This window comes from Megascapheus bottae, unplaced genomic scaffold (genome assembly GCF_031878675.1).
Source record: "Megascapheus bottae isolate mThoBot1 unplaced genomic scaffold, mThoBot2.hap1 HAP1_SCAFFOLD_57, whole genome shotgun sequence".
Taxonomy (NCBI): Eukaryota; Metazoa; Chordata; class Mammalia; order Rodentia; family Geomyidae; genus Megascapheus; species Megascapheus bottae.
Window position 1 is genome coordinate 1,597,174 of NW_028327810.1, and position 10,324 is coordinate 1,607,497.

At 39.5% G+C, this 10,324-nt stretch overlaps 1 long non-coding RNA gene across 1 annotated transcript; it reads right to left on the reverse strand.

Annotated features, from left to right (window-relative positions):
* Positions 1-6,120: 6,120 nt before the first annotated feature.
* On the reverse strand, positions 6,121-9,346 carry LOC150039158 (uncharacterized). The gene is made up of 3 exons (XR_016534514.1): positions 9,301-9,346; positions 7,277-7,330; positions 6,121-6,165 (listed from the first exon to the last, which is right to left on the reverse strand). It is a non-coding gene; the product is annotated as an uncharacterized LOC150039158 (long non-coding RNA).
* Between the last annotated feature and the right edge of the window lie 978 nt (positions 9,347-10,324).

Here is a 10,324-nt window from a genome sequence, read left to right on the forward strand (position 1 = left end):
CTTTCATGTGTGTCTGTACCTACATTCATGTTAATATCTATAAGTATACCTAGGTGAGTGGTGCATATATGTTCAGAACATACCCTTCATTGTTGTTAAGTTCATCACGTTTTGTTGTGGTATCAGATAAGATATCGCTACAGGATGAAAACAAAGCACATTGTCAGGTATCTTCTAGACTTGTTTATATATCCCCCCATATTTCTCCAATAACCATCAACCAACCGTTCAAAAATGTTTTGTTCTACTTCTATGGATTTCAATATATTCTGTAGTTTATCTAGCTGTCTATTTCTACTGGAATTCCATCATGGGATGATAGCATGCAGTAATACAATCATTTCTTTTTTCCCATATGTTTTTTGTAATTAATAGAAGGGTTACATTATATTCACCAGATTGAAGGTGCATCACTTCACATACATTGATACCCTTTCTCATGTCTTGGTCCCCATTTCCCTCCCCTCCCCCCGGAACATTATCTTGTTTTCCCCCCTTCCCTATCTGTTTTCAAATAACCGAATATATGTATATACAATATATCAGATAACAAGGTGAAATACTGTAACAATATGAGATAACCAAGGGACAGCAAAAGAGATGAGAGATAACAGTACATTAAGGACAACAATCACTCATTATATGGCTTTTGTTTCTATATCCTGGAGGTCCTTTCATTTAGTGTCATACGACATGGACTTATGTATCTAGGTTTTGTTCTATTGTATATCTCTGCTAGGGGAGCTCAAGGTTTCTACTGATTATGACAAATGAGGGACACCATAGAGCCTATGTTCCTTTGAGTCTGACTTACTTCACTTAATATGATTTTTTCTAAGTGTTTCCATTTCCTTCCAAATGGGGCGATGTTGTTCTTCCTGACAGCAGCATAGAATTCCATTGTGTATAAATACCACATCTTGTTGATCCACTCATCAACTGAGGGGCATCTGGGTTGGTTCCATTCTTTCCTATGGTAACTAGTGCTGCAATGAACATCGTTGTGCTAGTGGCTTTAGTATGTCCTTGTTTCTGGACGGTTGGGTAGATGCCAAGTAGTGGAATTGCTGGATCATAGGGGAGCTCTATGTCTAGATAAGTAGGACTGCGTTAAACTGCAGAGCTTCTGTATGGCAAAGGACATAGCTAGAAAATTAACTAGACAACCTACAGAGTGGGAGAAGATCTTCACTAACCATACAACAGACAAAGGCCTCATATCTAAAATGTATCAACAGCTCAAAAAAAATGAATCACTTCAAAACTAATCTCCAAAGAAACAACCATCTAGTAAACAGATGAACCAAAGACTTAAGAGTCTTCGCTGAAGAAGAAATATGAATGGCCTATGGACACATGAAGAAATGCTCGACATCTCTGGCCATAAAAGAAATGCAAATCAAAACAACCCTAAGGTTCCACCTCACTCCAGTTAGAATGGCTGTGATTGAGAAATCTAATTACAGCAGATGCTGGAGAGGATGTGGACAGGAGGGATCATTACTCCACTGTTGGTGGGAGTTCAAATTCCCACTATGGAAAGCAGTATGGCATTTCTTCAAAAGACTAAACAGAGCTCCCCCAATCATTTCTTATGTGTATCTATTAAGACTTCCTTTATACTCTACAAAGAAAACCGTTTGTATAATTACATTGTAATAGAGAAGGAAAAGAACAATTCTGACTTTGTGCTGTAAATGTTATTTCCTTTGGAGAAAGCTTGGGGAGTGCTGGGATGATACTTATTCTGTGACTGTTGAGTGGAATATTAGGCAGATATGTGCTTCCATTGGCTATATGTCATCGGTTGAATCGGTTGTGGATTCTATGGAGAGGATCGAACATGGTTGTCATCCATCTCCTCATTTATGTGCAGCGGTGTCTGTTGTGTGAAATTGGGTGCATTGAGGCTTAGCTGCCTTTTTGTTGCTAATCATTGCAGTATCTTTAGCCACATGAAGTCACTTTCATCTTGTATCATTTTCAAGTTTTCTTTGTTACATAGAAATACATTTTCATTTTCTTCCTTTTCAGCTCCATTCTGGGAATACCTTTTTCCATCCTTTCACTTCAACCTGTACTTGTCTTTGCTAAGGAGGTGAACTTCTTTTGGGGATATTTTTGTGCTGGAACTACTAGGGCTTCATCTTAGGGATTGCTTGCTCTTCCTTAGGCTTCTCAATCAATTCTGGTACTCTACCACTTGAGCCATACTTTCAGCTTTTTGCAAGTTAAATGGAAATCACAATCTCACACATTTCCTGCCTATGCTGTCTTTGAACCATGGTCTTCATGAGATCTCAACAGTACTGACCATTACAGGCATGAGACACCATTGCCCAGAATCTGTGTCGTCTACCTTGACTGAGGTAAAAAGTACCAGGTGTATAGTATTCATGAGGTATATAGTATACACGATTCCATAATTTCAGCAAAGCAGTGCCAATATATATATATATATATATATATATATATATGTATGTATAAAAACACACACATGAAGAATTCTTAGGTGAGTCTCCTGTCTCCTGGAATTTATTATTTGTTTAGATATAAGACTCTTCTTGTGGTGGCTACATAAAGACAATCGCATTTGGAACAGCATGAGGTAGTGGTAGGCAGGAAGCAGAAGTGACTTCAGAAAGTTCAGTGAAGCTAAGAATCCTACAAGTGCTCTTCCCTCTCAGGTAGTGTTGTCTCTATGTTAGGTGGGTGCCCCAGGCCTTCACAAGTTCCTTCATCATTCCTGATGGAGCTTCTCTCATAGCCCTATAAAGTCTTGATATGTCTTCACAGAAATGAAACACTGAACATTGAGTTTTTAGGCTGTTTTGCTTTGTTTAGTTGGTTTTGTCCTTCTAGTCCTGGGTCTTGAACTCAGGGTGTTGGCACTGTCCTTGAGCTGTTGCAATCTATCATTCTACCACAGCCTACCACGATAGCAGCACTTCTGAGTTTTTCTATGTGCATGTAGTACCTAGGAATCAAACCTAGGGTTTCCTGTGTGCTAGATAGGCAATCTAATAGTAGACCACCCACTCAGAACAGTTGTTTATTTTTTTCTTTTATTTCCTTTCTTTCTTAGTTTCACTCCCTTCCTTCCATTCTTCCTTCTTCCCTCCCTTTCCCCATCTCTCTGTCTCTGTCTCTCTGTCTGTCTCTATCTGTCTCTGTCTGTCTTTTTTCTTTCTTTCTTTTTCCTTCACCTGGCTTGATACTTGATTTTTGGGGAGAATGCGGTGGACGTTGGTCCAGAGTCTTATACTCAGGGCTTGGCTGCTCTCCCAGAAGTCTTCAGCTCAAAGCTTGTGCTATGCTCCTGGAGCCATAGCTGCACTTCCAGTTTTCTGATGATTAATTAGAGTCTCCTGGAGTTTTGTGCTTTGGTGACTTTGAACTGCAGTCCTCAAATCTCAGCCTCCTGAATAGCTAGGATTGCAGGGGTCAGCCAATGGCACCCAGTGATACTTGATAATTTTTTAATGAAATATATTAACTGTAAAGTGAGATGACTCAAGACTTGAGCTGTGGCATTCACAATCAAATCAAATGTCAGTGACAACATTGATTTGTCTTTTCAATCAGCTGCAGTTTGGAGGTGTAAATGCCCTCAATCCACCCAGTTTGCTGATTCCTTCATCTCATCCATTCTTCAGCATCATCTTGAAGCTTCTGTCTCAGATAGGATTCAGAAACCATAGTCCTGAGGCAGGAGCTCGATCCTTGGGATTAGAATTGTGTCCCTCACTTCACTTGGTAGAAGCACCATAGCAGAAGCACTCTGGCAGGATAATGAATACTTCTAGGATTTTAGTTTCATTGTTTTCTGCTAAAGAGTCTTCAGAAAACAGTGGAGCCTCCTACATCCTATTACCTCCAAATAAAATAATTAAATCACTACTGCTTTGTAAAACTTAAGAGAACTTTAATCTCCCTGAGAGAGTCCACATGAAGTATCTAAGTGACAAATGTAGGAATGATGATTCCCTCAATAAGAAAATCACTCCCCCCTTCCCTCCTCCCCCTTCTTCTCCTCTTCCTGCCACTTTCTCCCCCTACTCTTTTTCTTCTGTGTCTTCATCCTTTATGTCTTCCCTTTGTCCAATTGTCTTTCTCTTGCATTGTAATCGGGATTGGACCCAAGAACTTGCCCATGCTAGACACATAAATGACTTGCTACACATATCCTATCTCAAACCAAAGACAGAGGAATAGTCTGTAAAGATCTTAATGCCCGCTTCAGTGAGGAAAATGCTCTGAAGTCTAGCACTGGCCGTCTCCCTTCCCAGCCCTTCTAGTCCCTGTGACCACCCCAGCCAAGATGGCCTCTAGAGTGCAAGTTGCTGAAGTGTGTCACATTTTCTATGACATGGAAGTTTAAAAAGTCTCCACACCAGAATAAAGCAAGAAAAGGAAGAAGGTTGTCCTTTTTTGTCTCATTGCAGACAAAACTTACATCATTGTTGAAGAAGGCAAAGTAATTTTGGCTGGAGATGTTGGTGTTACTATAACTGATCCTTTCAAGCATTTGGGGGAGTGGTTCTTGAAACAGGTTGTCACTATGCTTTGTATGATGCAAGCTTTGAAACCACAAATTCTAGAAGAGTTGATATTTTTGTGGGAGCAAAAAAAGTCAAATGATCTGTGTGAACTCCATGCCATTACAAAGAAGCTTCAAGGCATAAAGCACGAATGTCAAGCAAATGGGCTGGAAGACCTCAACATGCTTGTATTGCTGAAAAGCTAGGTGAGTCATTAATTGTACCTTCTGAAGGGTGCCCTGTTTAGGCCATCATTCAGTGCCACAAATTAAAGCTTCCATGTTTAATGTTATCCTCTTGCTACCTAAGTAAAGCAAATTTACCTAGGACAGGGTTTTACTGGGGGGAAGCGGTCTTGTCATCTTCTAGAGTAAACTAAGATATATAAATATGTTGGGAAAATAGCCATAAATATATCTAGAGTCTAAAGTTAAAAACAAAATCTTGGTGCAGGAGTGCGGGAGTTGGATGGCGGGAGGTGAGGTTCCTGGTTTCAGAGAAGATGACAGAGGAACTGGATTTCATAGGGCAAGACTCAGTGAGGAGGTGGTTCTAACTCTTGCAGAGCTCATGGAAAGGCTGGAGAAGGCCTGGAGGATGCAAAATTTGCTCCTGAACTTCTGGAAAGCAAGTGTGAAATTGTAGAATGCGTCACAGAACAGCTGTATCACATGTAAGAAAATCTCAAAAGAGCAAAAAAGGGAGATATGAAGGTTAGTATACGTCAAATGGAGATGGAGAAAATCCGTTATGTACTTAGCAGCTGCTTGCAGTATTGACTCACAATGATAGAGAAGTTTTTCCCTCACATTCTAGAGAAGGAGAAGACAGGATCCTGAAGGGGAACCTTGCAGCCTTTCTCCAGAGAAATTTCCCTTCACCAAAGGGCACATGGCTCACAAGGACATTTATCTTAAAAATGTCACCTTAAAGCACATGACTCCCAACTTACAGAAGGTGGACCTCTAGAGGGCAGTTAACAAACTAGATCCAGACTCACATGTGTTTCTGAGAGTAAAAGAACAGCAATAAAATAGTTTGGTAGAACCCGAATCAGATGAGCAGATGGATTGGATGAGGACTCCCAACACTTGATCCAGTATTGTTCCTCTGATTGCTTCTGGAGCAGTGCAGCTAATTTAAAAATAACCAAGTGTGAAGACACAGAACCCCAGAAAACATGAGAAAGCCTATGCCACTACATGCCTCAGAACACTAAGGAGCTATTGCTCCTGACAGCAGGCTTTTCTCCCATTGCTGTGGGCCAGTAAGAATGGCAGGAATGCTACACTTCCATCTCAGCCAGCATCAGTGGGTGGGGCCCTTGCTCTTTTTGTTCTGAATATGAGGCAAATAAACAAGTCTGTATACCTTTTCAAAATAAAATTCTTTGAAAAATAAAGAATAATTCTTTTAAAAAATCTTAATTGTGAGAAGACTTTAAGAACAGTGTTGAAAGAAATCTATGGACACTTGGATGCCAATACAGTGATCTCCGTGTTTGCTTCTTTACACACACACACACACACACACACACACACACACACACACACTGTACTTTCTATCTTACATTTTAATTGGTAATCCACTTGTAGGTACTCTTTTGGTTTCTACTTCAGTTTTGCTAAAGAATAAAAAGGAATGCAAAAGATACCATGTCAGTTTGGGTCAAGTTAGTTATAATTAATGTTTAACTAGCAAGCTGATCTTCTAAACTTTACACGTAGCAATCTACCATGTCATCTGTTCTAGAAAATGATTCTAATTGATCATATCAGGCCTGTGAAGACAGAAGATTTCAACCTGGTTATAGTTCTGCATGCCTGTAATCAATGCACACTGAACGCAGGAGAAGAAAGATCATTCTAGGAGAGCTCAGAGTACCTTGAGACCATGGATTAACAACAGCAGCAAAATGCCGAAAGATGTATTGTTGAACTTCTTATTTTTACTACAATAGGACTTTATAGGCTAGCAATGAGGACCTCAGAAAATAGTATTATAAAAGTATCTTTATTAAAAAGTGAAAGATTTATACAATCTGAAGAGAAACCAAACTACATGACTGATGACAAAATGCCATAAGAAGAAAAAGTATCGTCATATTCATAAAAATCTCACCATAATGTGGAATTAGGCAGACAGGCTCACAAGATGACCTAGAACTGGTTAAAGAAGAGCTTATGTGTGATCCTCCACTTTGCTCCACAAAGGATTCTTTCTTTAGCATAAATTTTCTGTCAAAAAACTGATTACATATGAACCAATCGATTTTCACTGCTCATGTCATATTGCTACTTCATATGACACCATACATATTAGTAGCTAAAATCAGAAGATAAGTGAATTCGGTCACCATTTAATTAGAATAAAAATGATACGGCTTGAGATAAGTGCCTTCCCAAGCAGGCTTCTAAATGAGATCACATCCAACTTCCACTCACCACACAGCCATGTGAGAGGCATGTGTGACAGGCTGACCCTTCCTGATGTATGCTTCTTTCATTTTCCCAGCAGCACTGGTGTTCCAACACAGGATCTTTACTTTCTGCCATGCGCTGCATCACGCCTGCCACCAGTCCTTTCATGGTGTTGGTGTTTCTTTGTGTCCAAGTGCTCAGCTCCAGCCATGTGTATGTGCATACTTATGAGTACATGTGTCTGTACATATATATATATATATATAATATGAACATAAACTTCCACCTCTACACTTGTCTTGGTTTATATCTTACCTTTCTGTCACATTGCCATCATCAGGTGCTGGACAAGGATCATGTGCAGTTGTGCTAAAGTAACAAAAACACCTATGGTCACATATCACATGAATACGGAAGAGTTCAAATGCTGGGTCAAATTCTGATGCAGGTCCTACATTCATGCACTGTTTTCCCTATAACTGGTTCTCTTCTCACGTTGATTTGAAATAAATGCAACCTTACAGTTTCAGACCATGAAGAAATACACTTGATGACACAAAAATGACAGCATGACTGGCATTCTGGGAGTGAGTGTGTTTCTAGTTCAGTGTGTCATTAAGGAAGACAGGCGCAAGGTCATCTCCAAAAGAGAAAACAACCACATTACTCACCAAGCCACCAAAGAAATTTGGCCTCAAATCAGTAAGGGAAAGGCAGGCTCGTCGACTATCCATGACCTTCCTCACAACTAATCAAAACCTCCAGTTTTTCCAAGTAACTACAGTTAGATGAGAAAAAGTAGCTACAGACTCATTTCTGATCTGAAAACTTCAGTGTCCTCCATTCACATGCTGGGGAAATCATCAGAGTGACTTGGAGCAAGGAACTTTTGTGTAGTCCCTCTATTGAACATTTCTTCCCATGTCAATCCATCACTTTGAAACTTATCAACCACTTTTCCATGCAAATAAGTGTGAGTATTAGGGGAAGGGAAAAATTTAATCTGAGACAATTAGAACAAAATCTTTATGTTCGTGACTTACAACTAAGTGAAAGCAGTGCTCTTAGCTTTTTGTGTTTTCTCCCTAATGGCCCTCTGTTTTCTCAGTCCAAATTTCCTCTTTCTTCCTAGTTAAGTTCCAGGTTCTCCACTCCTTGTGCCAACTTTTTATTGCCATCATTATAAATATCTACCTTGCTCTAATACTATGTGTGGCACGAGGTCTAGCCTTTTCAGTGTGTAACAGACTTGGATAAGAACAAGTCTTGCATGGTGGCAGAGCAAGACACAGTGCCATTGTAGACACTAATTTCACAATGTCAGGGCTCTGAACTATCAGGGATACATGCATGATCTTGATCTTATACATGCAGTTCTGTGCAGACTCAGTTGCCTCTATTTTTGTTTCTTTTACTTTTCTGCACATCGGATCTGCTCCTTTGGTCCAATCAATTAGACTCACAAGTTGCAAACGTCATGTTTTCTAGAGGAATATGTTACTAATGTTAACAATGTACTTGAAGCATATTGTCATGACTGAGTCTTTCTCCAATGCTTCAATGGTATTAGAAAAGAAAGTGCTCCACAAATCTCTCAGGGGCTGAGATCTGAGCACCATGGTTCAAAGCCAACCCAGCCGTGAAAATCCATGACTCTTATGTCCAATTTACCACCAGAAAACCCAAGGTGGCGCTGTGGCACAAGCGGTAGAGCACTAATAGCCTTGAGCTGAAGAACTTAGGGATAGCACCCAGTTCAAGCCAATGGATTACCAAAAAAAAAAAAAAAAGTGAGAGAGAGGGAGAAAGAAAAGTATACCATAACCCAACAAATCTACATACTCTAGTAGATAATGACTTCTTGTTCACATTCAACTCACTTCAGAAGAACTCAAGACTTACATATCATCTAATTATCATCTAGTATTCCCTGCTGCTGCTCCTGCTCTTCAGATAGGAATAAGAAAAAGCAGTCTAGAAGTAAGGCTCCCCTTCAGTATGAATGTGGGCCTTTCAGGGTTTAAGCATTCAAAAGAAAGAAGGATCACCTCTTAGCTACTGGTGCTAGGCCTACTTTTTGGTTTCAGCAAAGGATTCCCAGGTCCCTTGCCACATTCGGAGTAGCTGACAGGCACCGTGATAATCTAAGAATTTTGGGTGCTAGTAGTTGCCTTCATAGCACACCATGAGCGAGTGTCTTTGGACAGGTTCTATCATTTCTATTGAGTTTCAAAACACATCATGATTACATTCAATATTGATAAGCAGTGCTTGTGTACCCTGAAGATATCATTGTGCAAAACGAGTTATCACTTACATGACAAAAAAAATCAACTCACCAACTACTGATGTCTTCATTGGAATGAACTGTAACAGCTCTTAAGCCACTATCCTCACTGTGGACATATTAAAAACACACAATAATTAACTGGGAAAATGTGGGAATTAATCATGCATTTTTTTCCAGAACACTAAGTTAGGAAACTAAGGTCTTGTGAATGCAACACAAAAATGCTGCCAACAGAGCTTCATCTCTACCATTTTTGTCCCTGCTACTCCTGCCACTACTGAGATCTCACCCCAGAGCCCTGTCCTTGCTACTCCTTTGCTCATGGTATGCTGACAATTTGGGCCTATAATGAGAAATGCTAATCTAAGGGTTTTGGGTGCTAGGATTTATCTTCACAGCACACCAAGAACCACTGTCTTTTGATCTGCTCTATCATTTTCTACTTAGTTTGAAAACATGTCATGATTATGTGTGATATGAACAGGCAGTCCTGTGTTCTCTGAAAAGCCATCATTTTCCAAAACGATTTATCAATTAGATGAAAAATGAATCAACTTACAGTAAATGAAAAAAATTCTAGAATACAGAAACAAGAGCTTTACCTTGTGTGATAGTTGTTCTTAATGTACTATGTTATTTCTCTTTTCCTTTTCCCCCTTAATTGTTAATCTCATATTGTTATTGTATCTGAAAAGTTACCTGGAATATTACATATGTTTATTTGAAATAGGAGAGGGAGGGGATAAAGCAAGTTGATTGGAAAGGTATAGGGAATGGGAAATGGGATGAAAACATAAACAGGCATATCAATGTGTGAGAAGAAATTCACCTACTATCTGGGGAAAATAAGTGTAAGCACTCTATACATGATCCCCAAAATAAAAAAAAAATTAACTCACGCAGTACTGATGTCTTTCTTTGAATGAACAACAACCGTGGTTAAGTTGCTGTCTTTGCTGTGGACAAATTGAAACATATAAAACTAAGTAGGACAATGTGGGAAGGAATGTTGTATTTATAACAATATTAGGTTAGAATAGCTTGTGCATGCTACACAGATGCTCTGTCAAATG